Source organism: Tupaia chinensis, unplaced genomic scaffold (assembly GCF_000334495.1).
Source record: "Tupaia chinensis unplaced genomic scaffold, TupChi_1.0 Scaffold000350_1, whole genome shotgun sequence".
Taxonomy (NCBI): Eukaryota; Metazoa; Chordata; class Mammalia; order Scandentia; family Tupaiidae; genus Tupaia; species Tupaia belangeri.
Genome location: NW_006159844.1, coordinates 4,564,771 through 4,570,456, shown reverse-complemented (window position 1 = coordinate 4,570,456; position 5,686 = coordinate 4,564,771).

Here is a 5,686-nt window from a genome sequence, read left to right as displayed (position 1 = left end):
GATCAAGTAATTAAATAATACAAATATTATGTTATTCTTATAGAGTTTAAGAATCTGTAAGAATAGACCCGGTGGCTTAAACTCACACCGGGTGCATGTGTGTGCATGCCCAAGATCCCGAGAGGAGAATGGAGGAAAAGGGATTGGGCGTGGCCATCCCCCCAGGGAGTGATTTCTCATTTCTTGTCTCTCTGTCTCTCTTTCTGGCGAGCACAGTGCCTTATAGCAAAAACCTCTAAAAAAAAAAAAGTGTCTGCTACCTGATTACTTGTTTAAAAGATTATTATTTCCCTATATTCGAACCATATGTCTACAAGGACAGGGCTGAGAACAACCAATCAAAGCCCAGGATTCAGAAATGGTCACCTATCGTGAGGAAAAATCCATGGACTATTTTAGATGCTAAAAATCTGACAGCTTGCTCTTGTGACAAAGATGTTAACAAGGAAAGAAAATGGCATTAATTTAATCTATTCTTATAGTTCATTCTAAAATGAGCTAGCATGACACCAAGTTTTAATAATAAATACTATAGTAATTTCACAGTTCTTCCTACATGCTGTTCACAGTCCTTTCACATGCAAATATGACATCCATTGGTTCATGACAGTGATTTTAAGTGCATTAAAAGAGTTCTGAATTTTCTTATACTTATCTCCTAATTATGTTGCAGGAACATACACAGAATAATACCATGTACTGGTGTTTGGTTGATAGCATCTTTCCATTCATTGGGTTCCTCTCTCCTCCTGACAGCATCTGTGCTCAGGAACATAGGTTTCACCAGTAAAATAATCTCTAGGAGTAGTGAAAGGGAGAAGTAAGATTTGCCAAAAATGAAGTCACTGTGAGATACCCAATGCAGCTTTATTTTGTAATATACACTTTGCATGTGTGTAAAGTTTTGTTTGTTTTATTTTCAGAGAGCACATGTACTCACCAGAGAGGGAGAGGAGGGAGGAAAGGAGAGAAAGAGAGAGAGCGAGTGAGCACTTCCCTGATGCAGCATGGTCATGCCACAATCCCTTTTCCTCCATTTCTCCATCCTGTTGGGATTTTGGGTACTCATGCATACATACCGAGCATGTTTTCCAAGCCTCTGGGCTGGGATTTGAACCACTGTTGCCCAAGTAGGAATAATCTCACCTTAACCACTAGGCTATTGGTCTGGCCCTATACAAAGGGTTTTTTTTTTAATTTAAAAAGAAACAAAACCATAAAGAACATTTAAATGGGTATATTTAAGCTGTTATTTATTTTTAGTTTTCAAGGACGTGCTTAAAAACACTACATTCTAATTAAGAAAAAGATTTATTATCTGTGTTCCTGAGTATCTCATCCTCCAGTGTCTTTGGAGCAGTCACCTGGTCACTGGGCTGAGGCACTGGGTACAGAGCACAGGTGTTGTGTGAAATTACAGAGAAAATAGAAACGTTATGGTTCTTGAAGGGCCTTGAAATTCAGACCGACTGGCATTTTTTTTCATATATATTGGTGGATGCTAGTGAATATTCACAAATAGAATATTCAGGTCTAACATGCTGAATGGATATGGATTTTTTTTATGTGTGACCTCAAAGAGAATGAAAACTCTAAAGAAAGTATCTTTTCCTGACTTAGTTTAGTTTATAAATCATGAAAAACTATTTAAAAGCAGCCCAAAGTAAGTATACTAGAAATTCCTTACTTTAATGAAACTATGAAGATACGGTGATCAGTCTAGTTACATGCTCTTAAATTTTTTTTTTTTTTAGGTTTTTGCCATAGGGCATCTGTACTCTATGTCTATAGAGACAGAGAAAGGGAAAGTAAGAAATCACCCCTAGGGGATGGCTATGCTGTAATTCCTTCTCCATCCTCCTCTTGGAATTTTGGGCATGCACACACATATACCTGGGGTGATTTTTTCAAGCTACCAGGTCTGGGACTGAAACTGTGATTGGACATGTGTGAATCCAGTGCCTTAACCACCATGCCACCTGCTGTCCCCACATACTTTAATTTAAAAAAAAAATTCTTTTTTTAATGTGAGACCAGCAGTTAGCATAATGGCTATGTCACTGGACTCCCACGTAGTCGACCATGGTTCGAGTCCTGGACCCGGTGGCTTAAACTCACGCCAGGCGCGTGTGCATGCATGCCCAAGATCCCGAGAGGAGAATGGAGGAGAAGAGATTACCGTGTGGCCATCCCCTCTGGGGGGTGATTTCTCGCTTTCTATCCCTCAATCTCTCTCTGTTTGTTTGGCGAGCGCATGCGCCCTATAGCAAAAACCTCTCCAAAAAAAGAAAAAAAAATTTAATGTTTTAAATTATTTATTTATTTATTTATTTAATTTCATTTTCTTTTATACATTCAATCACACTATTATTTGGCTTACAAAATGGATATTTCAACAGGTGAACATTTCTCCCTAGTACAGTTGATAAAACTACAAAATATCTTCAACAGATAATAACACATTTCTTTGTGCCATTAATGCTTTGTCTACCTATTTTTCTTCTAAATGTCCTTCCTCAGACCCTCTTTTTTCATTTCTTTTTTTTTTTTGAGAGATTTTCACTGTAGGGCGCATCCCCAGGGGGGATGGTCACGCCGCAATCCCCTCTCCTCCATTCTCCTCTCGGGATCCTGGGCACGCACGCACACGCGCCCGGCGTGAGTTTCAAGCCACCGGGTCCGGGACACGAACCGCGGTCGACTACGTGGGAATCCAGCGACATAGCCATTACGCTAACTGCTGGTTCCCCTCTTTTTTCATTTTTAAATACTTTGTCTTGTTTGCTGATTCAGTGGTGGGAGATGATGAATGATTGAATTTAAATGTATACTTTCTGGGCAATGACTTTGTACTGTGCACACTCCCCACTACTGCCATGTACACACACATCTTGAGAGTACAATATTGTGGCTGAAGGAGAGTTCAGGTGGTAGCCCTTCTCACACATTTCTATAGCATCGTGCTGCCAGCAAAGTGAAGACAGGGCTCTGACTCTGTCAGTAACTTCTCTACGTGCTTGTTTAATTAATTAAGGACTGTAGGTGTACCACAGCCTCTGAATTCAGCTTATTAGCCTTAATTATGCAGAAAAACAATACACTGCATAAATTAGTACACACCAGACGTGACATAATTACCAGCACACAGTGGACAGCATTTTGTTGAAGTGTTGCTTTAAATGAGTCATTTCAATGTTGAAATAAAATGTATTTTGTATCTGAGAGCTTATGTATTGAATTATTCTTTCAGAAAACCTGGTTCCAATTGCTTTAAAATGCCAGGTAGGAAGAAAACAATAAATTCTGTATCTTCTGAGATAAAAACCACGTTTTGTATTATACTGCTGAGTGGCACAATCACTGTAATTTAGAAAGGTTGCTATTATTATATGATCAAACTTTTTTTGGTATTATTACTATTTATTTTAATGCAAGGACATATTCTCTAGTAGACACATAATGAAAATGGCCTTGTATTAAAGTTGGTTACCTGCTGTTTGCCACAAGATGATATAAAAATTAAGAATAAAAAAAGACTTACTATGTCACCTAGCCCATCCCACGAAGGGTAGAGAAAAAGATTATACCTTATAGCAGCTTTTCTAAGGGAGCCAAAAATAGACCTTGCTCTTCCCATGTGTTGCTGAGTAAATTATAGGAGGCAGGATGAGATCACTTATGTCAGTTCAGGAGGAGAAACAATATTCCTACAGATGTTAAGCAAAAGGGGTATCAGTTTACTGACAAATTTATTGATCAAGGTCCCACTTTGAGGACTTTAAGGTCAAAAGAAAATTGTTTTAATTCCCCAAATTGATTTTTGCTGATTTATGTATCATGTAGGGTTTTCCTGGTAATTCATCCAATTACCTGAGTAAGATCTGGATAACTACAGGAGTACAGAGAGGACAATGCTATTCTCTCACTCTGGAGATAAAATATAATATAACAGAGATTTTAAAAAATCTACTACATCTCTTTTCCTTTCTTAATTTTCTAGAGGCCATGAGAAGTAAGAAGTGACAAAAATGTACATAAATATCAGAAAGAAGCAGATGAGGCATAAGAAGTCTAGATAATTCACACCAGAAATAAGCCCCTCAGCTATCAAGAGTTAAATTGACACTACAGTTTCGAAATATGTGCATAATTTTTTCATAATATGCGTTTTCCACCAACTTTTTGAGAACCCTCCATCATCCATGTAAAAGTGTCAAACTTTTTTAGTAATCGGGAATATGAATTAAAATAAGGACATAACATTTTATATTTAAAAAATTATTAAGTTTAATAATATTAACTGTTAGTGATGATGGTTTTTATCAAATTCTCAGTCATCTTCAAATATTATCTATTTCTACTACCTCATTTTGGAATTCCAATTAATTTTGTCACTCTAACCTCCTTATATCTTAATCTTTCTCTCTCTCTTTTTTTTTTTCCCCAGAGGTTTTTGCTATAGGGCGCATGCGCTCACCAGACAGACAGACAGAGACAGAGAGACAGAAAGCGAGAAATCACCCCCCATGGGGGATGGCCATGCCGCAATCCCTTCTCCTCCGTTCTCCTCTTGGAATCTTGGGCACGCACGTACATGCTCCTGGTGTGAGTTTTAAGCCACCAGGTCCAGGATGCGAACCGTGGTCGACTCCATGGGAGTCCAGTGACACAGCCATAACGCTAACTGCTGGTCCCCTTAATCTCTTTTTTATATTGTATTTCTCTTTTTTCTCTGTTTTATAATCTGTGTAATTTCTTCATGTTTATTTTTTAGGTTTAAATTTTCTCTTCAATTGTTTCAAATATGCTGTTCAAGAATATTAATTATTAATTACTATATTTTTAATTTTTAGAACTTCTCTCTGTTCTTTAAATATTTACCTATTCATGGGCCAGCAGGTGGCATGTAGGTTAAGGTGTTGGATCCTACAAGGCCAGCTTGGCAGTTTGAGTGCCGAACCTGGGGTCTTGAGAATCATGTCAGCTGTGTGTGTGTGTGTGTGTGTGTGTGTGCCAAAAATTCCAAAAGGAGAGTGAAGAAGGGCTTGGTACTTTCTCACTACCACCCCCATCTGTCTCTGATGAGCACATGCACCCTATAGCAAAAACTAACAAAAACAACAAACAAACAAACAGAAACCTACCTATTCATTTCAATGTCTTGTTTATTAGTCGTAATATCTATATGCTTTTATTTTTTGAGCATTATACACCTGTTGTGTATTCTGTATATAATAATTGTAATATCTAGAGTTTTATTTTACCATCATTAGTTTCTGCTGACCTTCATTTCTAGTGTTATGTTTACTATTGTATTTTATCTTTGTGGTGTGTGTGTATGTGTACATGTTTTTTGTACTTTTTCTTGGAGAGTTTGTTGAAGCCTAGAACAGATGATTCCTTAATACATAATTTGCTTTTGCTTTTGTCATAAACATGATGTTACTCCCAACATAGGATCAATTTACAAACATTTCTTAGCTTCAAATATTTGGGATCATAGAGGTAGAGGAAATTCTTTCTTCAAAAATGCATGAAGGATGGATTCTGGTTATAAAAATCTCAGAAGAACTTCTTTTATCCAATTTGTAGCCAAGACTTAGAATACAAGTTTTTTTTCTCTGTCCGTTTGGAAGGAAAATATATTTTTTCTCGTTTAATTATTCCCTTTGGGTATGACTTTGTT